We start from the raw sequence: 14,592 nt of genomic DNA, 5'->3' as shown, positions 1-14,592 counted from the left end.
CCAATAATTCCGGCTTAATTGCATGGCTCAGCCCATATTGGCTGCTGCTTGTATAACTCGGCCCAATGTGTCCGTTCCATTAGACTGGCACAGCCGATATCGGCGGCACGTTCTGAATGCTGGCCCAATGTGTCCGTTCTATTCGACTGGCACAGCCATTATTGGCGGCACGTTGTCAATGCTGGTCCAACATCGGCGTTCCATTAGAATGGCACAGCCAATATTGGCGGCACATTGTCAATTATGGGCCGTTCTTGGGCCAGGAACTGCCAGTCTATCGCCGATATCGGCCCTTCGTTCTGTGCTGCCTGGGAGCACACCGGAACCGGTGGCATTCCACCCCACCTTGCCCTCGTCTTCACCCTCAATCTCCTTACTCTCCTCTTCACCATAAGTTGTGCTGTCGTAACGGCCACCGAAGGTGGCGCTAGTGATTAGCTAGACCGCTATGCTATGGCGCATGCGGGCGCTCACAATGCAACGAAACTTGGGAAATGATTTGTTCTCTTCACGTAGAATTTTCAGTTCCATAATTCCAGCTTTGTGGGCTTTTTTTATCGCATGTAAAATGGCTGGATTGAATAAAGCAGCTTTTTACGTCCCTTCGGAATGCCCAATATTCCCCACCCGCGAGAGTGGTCCAATGCAGGCGTTCCCAAAATTTACTGGCCGTGGGGAATCCCAGCGGCTCTTCGAGAGTTCCGCTGTACCCCTAAATTTTTATTGAGCATAATGACAATAAAAAGCGCGAGAGGGGGGGGGGGTGTCATAACGCCTTTCGACGCATGCAACCACAGTATTAACAATGCCTGCGTTGGCCTAGTCTCTTTTCTTTAATTTGGAAGGCCATCGCGCTTGATGTATAGTCTGTTCCAGAAGTTCCGTGCAGCAGAGTCAAGGCTACACGTCGCTCGAGCGCAGGTTGTTGCGAAGCGAGATGTAGTGCCCCATATACGTAGCCCGTTGTTTGTCCTCATGACTTTTGCAAGCGGTCTCGTCGGATGATTTTTACTTGAAGGCTTCTCTGCGTGTTGTAGCTGTGATTTGTATGACGATTTTGTCGCATTTTCTGTATAAAACAATTTTTGTGGCTCCATGATACTGAAGAAAGAGTTCTTGCTTGTACGTGTTATAACATGCAAATGACGAAAGAAATAACGCTGTTGTGGCTCGTATGTGTTATGTTTTTACTTATAAAGTACGAAGGAATGGTACGACACTGTCTAAACTTTTATGAGTAGTCCGCACAGCCCGAGCGTCCACAGCGCCGCGGAGGACCCAGTCTTGTGTTGTGAGTAGTCCGCGGTGGCAGACTTGGTCACTCCTTAGTCAAAATGGCGGCGCATGGTTCACCTGTGCGATATCGTTCCCGGATCAGCTTTTACGACAAGGGAGCGAAGCAGTTGGCTCTAAATGTGTTCGGGACAATGCGTAAGGAGGGCGGCAGAAATGCAAGCATGAGCTCTCTCATTAAGAAAACGGCTGCGTACACCAACGTCAGCGAGCGTGCGCTGTACAAGTGGGTAGCGGAGCACGATAAGCACGGCGAGGTACTTTCACCCAAGACGCTCTGTCGCGGTGACAGGGGCCGCGATCGAGAGCAGCTGCTGGACGACTTCGACCTTGGTGTGTTGCGCAGAGTCATGCACGGTTTCTATAAACGGCGGGAAATTCCGACGGTGCGCGAGCTCGCCGCATACTTCAAAGAAGATGACTCGCTGCCGTCCGTGTCCGCGACAACTATTCACAGGATGCTGCTCAAGGTAGGCTTCCGCTTTAAGAAGCGTTCCCGAAATTCGCTTCTGATCGGGGCCACTCACATCATCCAGTGGCGACGCAAGTACTTGCGCCAAATTAAGGAGGTTCGACGCCAGGGACGACCCATCTTCTACACTGATGAAACCTGCGTGAACGCAGGGCACACTGTGAACCGTGGGTGGGTCGACGAGACCATTAAGTCCGCTGAGCACGCCAAGAAAGCCAACCTGACGACAGGCCCGCCAAACCCCAGTGGTAAGGGAGGTCGCCTCATTATTACTCACTGTGGCAACGAGGACGGCTTCATCACAGCTGCCGGTGAAGTATTTCGAGCAAGAAATGGAACAGGCGACTATCATGATGAAATGGACGGCGCCCACTACGAAAAGTGGTTTAAAGAAAAACTACTGCCGAATTTGCCGCCACAAAGTACCATTGTGCTTGATAATGCACCTTATCATTCTATGAAGCTTGAAAAGGTACCCGGTATGGGTACGTTGAAAAAATAATTTTCAGTGGCTTAGCTCGGCTATGCCAGGATATACGTAGCGTTAGCAAAGGTTCAGCTGATCATTCTGAGCTTTCCAGATTTCCGCAGCACGTTTAGCTTTCCGCAGCACGTTTAGCGTTCCTCTGTTCATTCTTCTTACGCTGAAGCACTAATTTCCAGGCAACTACTTCGGGATCCGATGACATAAGCTTCTCGGCTCTTCTGCGCCGTTGAGCAGCATTTGCGCTCTCCTTCTCCATGGCGTTACCCACCTGCAAACGGCAGTCAGAGGCGCTATCAAGCGGCACCAGCGCACTATCAGACGGCGACTGCACAGCGAAGGCGAATACATTATCTCCCGCTAAAGGGGACCATGAGTAGATGCGAAGCCGGAGCACTTCCACGATCGCGTTCCGTTGGCGTTCGTTGGGCATGCTACCGAGCTCGCGTCGTGGAACACGAAGAGCGACGCTACGCGCGTCGTATCTTCCATCTAGCCTGGCCGTTAATTCTCACAGGGCGAGCGGGGAACACGGTCGACAGGCAGGCGAGAGGGGGCAGCGTAGGGGAGGAGAGAGAAGGGGAGGGGACGCGCATGCGCTCGAGCTCATCGCGGCGTTGCGCAGGAGAGAATTTCGGCATGTCTAGCCCGCGTTTCAGAGGAAGAGTGGAAAGGGGGAGAGGAAGTGGAGATGGTAATGGGAGAGGGGAGGGGAGACGGAAAGTAGAGAAGGGAAGGGGAGAGGGTGAGTGGAGAGGGGAAATGGGAGAGGGTAGATGACAGGGGGAATGGCGAGGGGGAGTGGAGAGAAGGTGTGTGGAGAGGGTATGCGCATGCACAGTAAGGGTGGTCACGCCGCACACCACCACCTGATTGAGCTCCGCCCTAAAGGGGCCCTGCAACACTTTTCGAGCATGCTCAAAAAGCGCTGCCGATCGGTAGTCGAGGCTCCCGAGAACACGCGAGCCAAACATTACAGCGATGCGCACGGCCTGGAATTTACAATAAATTCTCAAAGTCAGCTGAAAATCGCTCCCTCTTCTCTCGACAAATGATGTATTAGTCCGCAAAATATGACGCGATTGTCGGCAGTTCCACCATTGGCTGATGTTATAATCACGATAACACCCTCATTATTACTTTCGTTGTTAATTTTGAGTTCAATAAATAGATAATATGTATGTTTATATTCTGTTATCGCGTTAAAAACACCGAACAAACATTAATATTAGCACTTCCGGTCTCACCGACAGCTCGTCTGCTCGTAGTTGCGTGGTTCCGTTTTCTTCGCCATGCGCAGTGCCGAAAACGTGATTATTTCTGTGCTTTTGACCATCGCCGGTTGCCGTTGAGAGTGGCAGCCGCTCGCGTGTTGCCTCGTCAGCTGAGAACTGCATCGTCGGCACGTTCTCACGACCGACCGAGGCACGGGCGCAGCGTGTCTCCGATAACAATGCTGGCGTCCGGTAATGGCGGCGCTTCGGGGTCGTCTTCCAGTGCCGTCTTACGAGGCGGTGTATCGGAGTATGGGCCGAAACCGATCTCAGCTGTCATTCGTTCCAAACGAGCGCGCAGGTTTGCTTCCATGGTTGGGATGATGATGATGTGTTGTGTTTAATGGCACAAGGGCCAGTTATGGCCAAAGAGCGCCATTTCATGTGGTAGCGGATTTACAAAGTAGTATATGTGATGATTCAATGAGTTGCAAATGGTAGATGCGACGTGGTTGTATAGGGACCTAAAACTGGTTGCTGTGGATTTGCGGAAGTCATCCAAGAAATAAAACTGTGGGAATGACTAATGATGTGAGCTATGTGCATACAATCTCCATTACAATGACATGATAGTGTACAATCTATGGAAAGCATTAGTGTTCGAGAGGGTACTTGAAGTCACAGATGACCAGGCCAGATTATTTGTAGCTTGTTTACGTCCTCTAAAAACTTTAGTACTGTTTTAGAATCAAAAAGCGGTTCATTGCTAAGAAAAAATGCCGGATGAAGAGGGATGTGTTCACGGTATGCGAGGTGAAAGTACTTTTTACGTTGGGTTTCTATTTCGGGGCACTGGATGAGAACATGAAGGACTGTAAGGGTATCGCCACACCCGTCACATCTCGGGGGATCATTTCCATTGAGTAGATACGAGTCGGTCCCATAAGTATGTCTAATCCTTAACCTGCAAAGAAGTACTTCCTTATATCTTGTTGCTTTCTCGAATATCCAGTTCCCTATTCTTGGCTTGACTGTGTGTAGCTTATTTGACACTTCACTGTCCCAATTCCTTTGCCACCATTTTCGCAACTCTTGACGCAGAAAAGGCTTCAGGTCAGTGGGAGGGATAGCTATTTTTGTGTCTGTGTATTCAAAGTTTACTGAGGTGGCGCTTTCGTCTGCAGCTACATTGCCTTTTATGCCTTTGTGGCCGGGTACCCAGCATATTATAACGACTTGGCCGCCCATATACGCTGAGCATAGCAAGCTGTATAATTCATTGCAGACTGGGTTCTTATGTTTTCGTAGGCTCATTAGAGCTCTAACGACGCTCAGTGAGTCCGTGAACACAATTGCTTTCGTAACATTAATTTGCTTTATATACTTAACCGCCGTGAGGATCGCATATGCTTCCGCTGTAAATATACTTGTATGTGGATTCAGTGCACCAGACATGGAAAACGATGATCCAAGTGCTGCGTAAGCAACACCAGCATGTGATTTAGAAGCGTCTGTGTAAAATTCTGCGCATGAATACTTGTCCTGGAGCTCGAGGAAGTGCGAACGTATGTGAGTCTCAGGTGCTCGTTTTGATATTTCTATAAAAGAAATGTCGCACTGGATATTCTGCCACTCCCACGGCGGTGGAAGCCGAGTGGGGGCCATTAGGACATTATCTAGAAGAGAGACACCCGTTTCCTCTGCCACTGCTTTCAAACGGAGAGACAGTGGACGTCTAGTAGCTGGTTTGTTGCAGAACAGCCTGGCCGTGGATACGTCCTCAATCACTGAGTTACATGGATGATGTACATCTGATTTTACTTGGAAGGCATATGAAAGGCTTAAGTATGTTCTTTGTAAATGTAGAGACCATTCATTAGATTCGACGTACAGGCTTTGTACCGGACTAGTCCTGAAGGCTCCTGTAGCGAGTCGGATACCCATGTGATGAACAGGGTCTAATAGTTTCAGTATACTAGGCGTAGCAGAGTTATAGACTATAGCTCCGTAGTCAAGGCGCGACCGTACGAGACATATGTATAAGCTCAAAAGGCACCTTCTGTCACTTCCCCAGGATGTGCGGGACAAGAGCTTCAGCAGATTCATTGTCTTAAGGCACTTTGCTCTTAAATATTTCAAGTGTGAAATAAAAGTCAATTTTGAGTCTAAAATTAGCCCCAAGAATGTATGTTCACGGCTCACAGATAGCCTTTCACCATGTAGATTGATTTCAGGGCTTTGAAGCACGCCTCTCTTGTTTGTGAAGAGGACGCACGTACTTTTTTGAGGATTTAGTTTGAAACCCTTCTCATCTGCCCACTTAGACAGTTTGTTTAAGCCAAGCTGTATTTGTCGTTCGCAGGTAGTGAGATTACATGACTTGTAACCTATTTCAATGTCATCCACATATACAGAATAAAACATCGTGCTTGGCATTACACTATGGAGCGAGTTAATTTTCACAATAAATAAAGTGCAGCTGAGTACACCACCCTGTGGTACACCCGCCTCCTGCGTAAATGGACGAGACAGGACATTACCGACTCTAACACGGAACGTGCGGTGAGACAGGTAACTACTAATCACGTTTAGCATGTTGCCTTGGATTCCCATTTCTGCCAGATCGCGGAGAATTCCAAAACGCCAGGTTGTGTCATATGCTTTCTCCATATCTAAAAACACCGATAAGAAGAACTGGCTGTGCACAGAGGCATCGCGAATAGTAGTCTCAATGCGAACAAGGTGATCTGTTGTGGATCTACCTTCCCTGAAACCGCATTGTAATGGGTCTAATAGATTGTTTGTTTCAAGAAAATAGAGCAGGCGCCGATTAATCATTTTCTCAAAGAGTTTGCATAGGCAACTTGTCAAAGCTATTTATTTATTTATTTATTTGTATATACCCTCAGGGCTTACAAGAAGCATTATAGAGGGGAGGGGCTAAGGTACATCGATACATGCAAAAAATATGTATAATACAACGAATATAAAGCAAAAAACAATATTGTAACGGAAGAAAATATAAGAGTGTAGGTAAAAGAGCACAAATGGTAACAAAAGAAATTATATTTGTACATCAGTGAACGAAAATACGACGCAAGATAAAAAAACAGTGATAAACAGAGAAGGGCAGCGGATACTAAAACACAAGAATCGAATTATGTACTTTAGTGCATAAATATAGATACAAAAAGTAATGATACAGGAAGAGGAACGAAAACATACCGGGTTACAAGAATGACAAAAAAAAATGAATACAAAGTAACAAAGCAGAACACAATTCAATATTGACTAACAAAAAAAAAAGACGTAGTATAAAAAGGTAAGTGCAATCAAACAATAAATCGCAAATGCAGTAGTGAAGCAACTTGGTGCAGGCTTATAAAGCGTTTGTTAGTGCTTTCCTGAAACGGTCTGTGTCTCTGATAGCGACAAGTGACGCAGGCAGGCGATTCCACTCGTGACATGTTTTCGGCAAGAATGAATATGAGTAGGTGACTGTGCGCTGTGAAGGTACATGAACTTTGCAAGGATGATCGACACGTGGGGAGATGTAAGATGCTGGTGTAATGTATCTGGACTTGAGCTCATGGTTATGATAGTAGATCTTGTGAAAGAGGGAAAGACGAGCTAACTTCCTACGAGAAGAAAGGAGAGGAAGGGCAAGTGTTAGTTTCATATTAGTGACGCTAGCAGTTCGATGGTAATTATTAAGGATGAAACGGGCCGCTCGATTTTGCACATTTTCGATTATGTTTGTCAGAGTAGCATGGCCAGGGTCCCATATCGAGCATGCATATTCAAGGTTAGATCTAACATAAGTGATGTAAAGTTGTTGTTTTAGTTTCGCTGGAGCTAAGGAAAAGTTTCGTTTAAGATAACCAAGCATGCGGTTAGCTTTCGACGTTATGTGTTCGACGTGCTTTTTCCATGAAAGATTGTTAGTAATATGGACACCGAGGTATTTATAGCATAGTACTTGATCAAGGGGGGTGTTGTTAAGTAAGTAAGTAGGGCAGGCTGACTGATTACGGGAAATTCTCATTGTTTTGCATTTAGACGTGTTAAGTTCCATTCGCCAGAGCTTACACCATGTTGAAGTGTTATTTAGATCAAGCTGAAGTGTTAACGTATCGTTAGAGCTTTCAATCGCGCGATATATGACACAATCGTCTGCGAACAGACAGATAGTACTTGAGATTTGGTTAGGAAGGTCATTGATGTAAATTAAAAAAAGTAAGGGTGCTAAAACAGAGCCTTGGGGTACGCCTGAGCTTACCGGTACTTCAGGAGAGTCAGTATCATTAGTGGTCACATATTGCGTTCGGTTAGAAAGAAACTCTCGAATCCAATTAAAGACCAAGGGATCAATATTTAGTTGGCTGAGTTTTAGTAAGAGTAAGTGGTGGTTAACTCTGTCAAATGCCTTTGCAAAATCTAAAAATATACAGTCCACTATAAAGCCGGCGTCTAAAAATGCGTGAAGATCATTGCAAAATGTTAGTAATTGCGTTTCGCATGAGAAGGTCTTACGGAAACCATGCTGACTCTTATGAAAAAACCTATTTGATTCCAAAAAATTTACTAGATGTGAGAAAATGACGTGTTCAAATATTTTACAAGGTATTGATGTCAAGGAAATGGGTCTATAGTTATGAGGGTTGTGAGTGTCACCGGATTTATGAAGTGGAACCACCTTGCCTGTTTTCCAGTCTCTGGGTAAGGAGCTGTTGTTCAGTGATTTCGTGAAAATAAGGTTAAGTATAATGGAACTATATTCGGCAGTCGCCTGCAGAAATTTCGACGTGACACAATCAATACCGCACGAGGACGATCGTTTTATGTTGTTAATAATAGAGCTGATACCAGAAGAGTCGAGTAAGATGGGTTCCATTGGAAGGTAGCTAGGTGCAGTGAATGACGGAGAGATGCCAGACTGAGCGGAGCAAGATGAACGAGAAAAAACCACGTTAAGTACAGAAGCACATTGGCTGCTTGGGATTGTCTCACCTGATTCATCAGTAAGAGCTATAGTTCGATTATCGCGGGTTTTCACAACATTCCAAAAGCGTTTTGGGTTGGTTTTGAGTAGTGATGGAAGTGTAGTGTTATAGAATTTAAACTTCGTTTCCCTCAAAGCACTGGAGTATGCTTTTGCTGCGGCGGCATAAGCGGACCACCTGTCAGCAGATGCTGATTTCTTTGCAGCACGAAAGAGCCTACCTTTTTTGTTGGATAGCCGATTCAGGTATCCTGTGTACCACGGTGCGTTGGATGACTGATACACCTTCCTTACAGGGATATGTTTTTTTATCAGATGACATGCTTTGTTTTTAAAACACGCCCACAATTCTTCAACTGAAGCGTCAGTGTATAAAGGACAAAAGCTGTCGAGGAAGGTAGAAAGCTCAGTGTTTATAGCGTCAAAATTAGCCTTATGATAATCATTTATAAGTTTAAACCGCTTGCTCCTTTTAGTCGTTGGTACAGATATTGAAAAATGCAGCACGTCATGGTCACTGAGTCCGGGCAAGTGAGTTATTTTGGATGTAATATCAGGTGATGACGTTAGTATCAAATCTAGTAAAGATGATGTAGTGGAAGTAACACGAGTAGGAAGACTGACTAGTTGTGATAGATTGAAATCCAAGCACGTGGTTAAGAAGCAACCAGTTTCAGCTGAAGCAGGTTCCGCAAACGGGCATGGATGAGACCACTGGATTGAAGGAAAATTAAAATCACCTAGGAGGAAAATTGGAATACCGGTAAACATTGCCGAGATATGGCTTAGGCAATCATGAATTTCCTCGCAGAAAGAGCCGATGGAATTAGGCGGGCGGTAGCAAATGCCAAAAACCATCTTTTGAAAACAAATGGTTACGCAGCACCACACTATTTCTAAATTGCATGCGATTTTCAAGAGCGAACATTGAAAACATTCATTCACGGCAATGAGGACACCACCACCGGTTCTCTCAGAGCGATCATAACGATGTATGGTGAATGTTTTCTGGCACTGAAAAAGCTCACACGATGCAATTTTGTCGGATAGCCAGGTTTCAGACAACAGAATTATATCCGCATCCGTGTCATTAATTATGGCACTTAGACTGTCTCTTTTTGGAATAAGGCTGCGCACATTGGCATAGAGTATTGAGAGCACTGATGGTGAGCCACCACCCCTCGCGCTACCCTAGCTAGTGGCAGAATAAAGACGGCCTGACCGGGTCGCCCTCGGGGTAGCGGCAATGGCGTCTGGTGGTGAAGGTGCCTCGCAAACGGAATTGGTGTGAGCATCAAACACATAGCACGTTTTGTTTACATATAACTTTTTGTACCGTAGCTTGAAAGGCACTTTTAAACCAATGCCGAACTCGGCATTGGTTTAAAAGGCCTGTAACTACTGGCGGAGGACGGGTCCTTGCCCTCTTTAAGAATAGGGATTATTATTGCTTCTTTCCAGGCAGTCGGGATATAGCCAGCAGAGAAAATAGAGTTAAAAAGCGACAGTAATGTTTTGTGGGTTTCAGGGTGTAAGTGGCAGATCATCTCGTAGACTATTCGGTCCTTTCCAGGGGCTGATTTTTTACAGCACTTTAGTGCAGCCTGTAGCTCCGCCATGTTGAATGGGCGGTTATACGGTTCATTTTCATTTCCCTTCCGGTGGAGAGGCAACCGCTCCACTCTTCGCTGGTACCTCAAGAATGTGTCTGAGTAATGAGATGAACTAGAAATGTGTTCAAAATGTGCCCCTAACGAATTAGCCTGATCTTCAAGAGTGTCGCCCTGCGTATCTACTAGTGGTAGAGGATGGGTTTCTCGACCTTTTATCTTGTTTACCCTGTTCCAGGCCTTTCTTTCATCGGTATACGAATTTATGCTGGAGACATATCTTTGCCAGCTTTCTCTTTTGGCACGCCGGCGCGTTCTCCTACCTTCTGACTTTATGTTCTTGAAGCTGATCAAGTTTTCGGCTGTTGGAGAGTCGCGAAAAACATTCCAAGCCTTGTTTTGTTTTCTGCGAGCTTCCTTACATTCATCATTCCACCAGGGAGTGCGTCGTTTTAAAGGAGATCCGTTGGTTTCGCGAATACAGATTGATGCCATATCAACGATAAACGCCGTCAAATGTTCAACTGCATCATCAATGGGAAGTTCCGAGATGGCTTCCCAGGTCATGTGAGTAAGTTCTTTATACCGCTTCCAGTCGGCTGACTCGACTTTCCAATGGGGAACTCGTGGAGAGCACTGGTCGTCTTTTGTTAACGTTATGATAATGGGAAAATGGTCACTGCCATATGTGCTTTTAATCACGTTCCACTGTAGATGTGGAACGAGTGTACTTGATGCAATGCTTAAATCGATGGATGAGGATGTCTTGTTTGCCATACTAAAGAAAGTAGGCTCCGTCCTGTTCAGTAAACATGCACCTGTAGAAAAGAGGAAGCTTTCTACTAGACGCCCTCTGGCATCACAACGGCTATCTCCCCACAGCGTGTTGTGAGCATTGAAATCTCCTACGACCATATAGGTTCGGGTAGTTCACACATTAAACTTTCAAATTCTGTTTTTAACAGAGTATAGTTCGGGGGGATGTATATCGATGCAACAGTGATCAGCTTGTTAAAAAGTACTGCGCGGACCGCGACGGCCTCTAGGGGCGTTTTTAGTTGCAAATGCCGGCAAGCGACTCGCTTATCTACGATTATTGCCACACCGCCCGACGAAGTCAGGGCGTTATCGCGGTCTTTGCGGTAAATGGCATAGTGCCGGAGAAAGTTCTTGTGAGAAGAATTAAGGTGCGTTTCTTGGACGCACAGCACCCTTGGACTGAACTTATAGAGGAGTTCCTTAATGTCATCTAGGTTGTGGAGCAAGCCTCGAACATTCCACTGAAGTATTTGGGTATCCATTTTGTCGTGTTTTATGCTGTGCGTCTAAGGAAGGTGGGTTAACAAGACCTTTCGCTCACGAGACCTTTGCAGGCCCCGTGATGCGGAGTTTTTCTTTCTTACTGCGCTCGAGTGAGCTTCGACGTTCCTTGGGCGTCTGAGACGCCGCAGGAGAGCTAGAGGTATCCATCACTTCTGAGGTGGTGGATAGCGCCCGCTCAGCGGGCACATTTCCAAGTTTTTCGGGCCCTACTGCCGAAGCAGTAGCCCTGGGTCCGGCAGACGTGGGAGTCTGCTGGCCCTCATTGGCAAGGGGCGGAACAGCACTTGCTGCTCCAACCGGGGGCGCGGATGGCTTGACTGCAGTCACACTACGTGTGGCCGTTGCAGCCGCCGAAAGATGTGGCGCTGCGCCCCGACGCGTCACATCGCTGTAGGAAGGAGAGGACTGGTTGTGCAGAGAAAAACGCTTACGTGCTTCTTGGAAAGATAGGTTGAATTTAACTTTGAGTTCTATGATTTGTTTCTCTTTTTTCCACGAGGGACATGATCTCGAGTAGGCGGGATGGTCTCCTTCACAGTCGGCACAGCGGGTTGTTGAAGTGCAAGTGTCAGATGAGTGGTCGTTGGACGCACACTTTGCGCAAGTGGCACGCCCTCTGCAGCCCTGTGACCCATGTCCAAATCGTTGGTACTTGAAACATCGGCGGGGATTAGGTACGTACGGTCGGACTCGAAGTTTGCAGTAGCCAGTTTCGATTGACTCGGGTAAATCACTGGTTCCAAAAGTAATAACTATGTGTTTGGTAGGGATTTGCTTATCGTCTCGCCTTATCATTATTCTTTGAACCTTGACAACGTTGTGCTCTTGCCATCCTTCCAGTAATTCACTTTCACTAAGTTCAAGGAGATCACCTTCTGAAATGACGCCACGTACTGTGTTCATTGACCTGTGTGGGCCAACTGAGACAGGAATGTCGCCAAAAGCCACAAGTTTCGATAGTCTGTCGTATTGGGGCTTGTCGCGAACCTCGAGAAGGAGATCGCCGCTTCCCATCTTCGTTATTTTATAGCCTGGACCGATCGCTTCCGTGAGAGACTTTGACGCGAGGAATGGTGAAATAGTTCGGACGGTTTTCGTTTCGTGCTGACTGTGTATCACATGGTATTTGGGGAAAGACTGCTTAGGCTGGGCAAAAGTGAACGGTTCATCGGTGCGCCACCTTTTGAGGCGGCGATCAGGAAGTGCGGGAAAAGTGCTTGCCATATAAACATTCGAATTTCGGCGGCGATGGTGGCCACCCACCATCGAGCCCAACAAGGGGACGCTGCAAGGTAGAACACTTAATAATAATAATAATAATAATACTTTATTCTGGCATGTGTACACAACAGTTACATGCCACCGAGATGAGGCAAAAGGAAACAGACGAAACTGTTTCCTGACTAGGCCTACATCCCGGCTCGTGAACAAAAAACAAAAACAAGGACAGCGGTGAGGAAAGCGAAAAACATCCAGTACAGCACAATTCATCAGCATCACTGTAGAGAAGTCATGGAAGGTTCATACCAATTTCAAGCAATTTCGCTATAGAAGTACGAAAACCTATAAAAACCATTTCATGTTGATATGTCCATCAGAGTAAAGTTGTGAATAGATTTAATGAATGAAGAGGTGCAATAGTATCCATCATAATTCAGAATTCAAGTGGAGCTAACAATGTGCGTAGCTTAACAATTGAAACGCAGTGAAGTACAACCTGGTGAACAGAAGTATACATCGCAAGTGGCAAAATACATTGCATGCACATAAAACACACCAAAAAAACAAAAAAAAAACAAAAAAGAAAACAAGCACTTCATCCTGGATCGAAGAGTAATCTTACTTTCTTTTTAAAATAATGTACAGATCTGCTTATCTGTGATAATTCTACTACAGAAGGAAAACTGTTACATATATCTACTATTTGATGGTCAAGTGATTGGGTACCATAATTTGTTCTAGATCGTGCTGAAACAAGTGACGTCCTTCGTAAGTTATATTCAATGTGACGAGTGAGGTACATATTGCTGAATGAAGCAAAATCTTGTTTTATACGATTATAAATAAGAACCATCAGTTTAAGTTTGTAGCATTCAGTGAAACACAATACACGAAAAACAGAAAATAAATTGCTATGTCTATGTCTATCTGGCCTTTTAGTTATTAGCTTCAATGCTTTTTGTTGCATGGTAATTAATTTTTGTGCATTGGTCCTATTACATGTGCCCCAAACTAAGTTGCAGTATGTGAGGTGCGAATGAACGAGAGAAAAGTATAGCTGCTTTGCCACCGAATGTGGAAGAAGATGGTTAATACGGCTTATAACACCAATGGATCGAGCCATTTTCAGTTTTACATGACTCACGTGATCAGACCAGCTCAAGTCATTGCGGAAGTGTACGCCCAGAAACTTACAGCTACTGTTACATGTTATTTCTGAATTACCAAAATAAAGTTTTGGGTTGTGGTTTATTGCTTTGTTTTTAGCACGGAATAAAATGAAATTAGTTTTTTTCACGTTTAATCTCAGCTGATTTACCCTCAACCATCCCTCTAATTCTTCAAGCCAACTATTCGCTCTCTGCTCAAGTTCTTTTAGGTTGGGACCAGAAAAGAAGATGTTAGTGTCGTCGGCATATAGGATAATGTTCGAAGATGAAGGAATGTTTACAATATCATTTATGTACATAGTGAATAGAAGGGGTCCTAATATTGATCCCTGAGGTACTCCATATTTTATTGTTCCGTAGTTAGAGCGAGTGTCGTTATGTAGCTTTTTGTATTGTTGACGTGCAGTCAGGTAGCTTTTCATAAGGCTTTTTGCAATGCCACGAATTCCATAAATTTCTAATTTTGCTAAGAGAATGTCATGTTGAACCGAATCAAACGCTTTACTGAAGTCGAGAAATAGTCCGATAGTAAAGTGTTTCATTTCAATGTTTCGAATTAAGACATTTTTTATATAAAGCAATGCGGTTTCAGTTGATTTCCCAGGTTGAAAACCGTATTGATGATCACTTATCACATTATTTGTGGAAAGGAAGCCAAAGAAACGTGTATAAATTATTTTTTCAGCAACCTTAGAAAAAATTGGCAGAACTGAAATTGGCCGGTAATTACCGAATTCTGTTTTATTTCCATCTTTATAGACAACAGTAACACGTGCTATCTTTAATCTATCTGGGAACACGCCA

The sequence above is a fragment of the Rhipicephalus sanguineus genome, chromosome 9 (assembly GCF_013339695.2).
Source record: "Rhipicephalus sanguineus isolate Rsan-2018 chromosome 9, BIME_Rsan_1.4, whole genome shotgun sequence".
NCBI classification, from domain to species: domain Eukaryota; kingdom Metazoa; phylum Arthropoda; class Arachnida; order Ixodida; family Ixodidae; genus Rhipicephalus; species Rhipicephalus sanguineus.
This window is presented reverse-complemented; position numbering follows the sequence as displayed.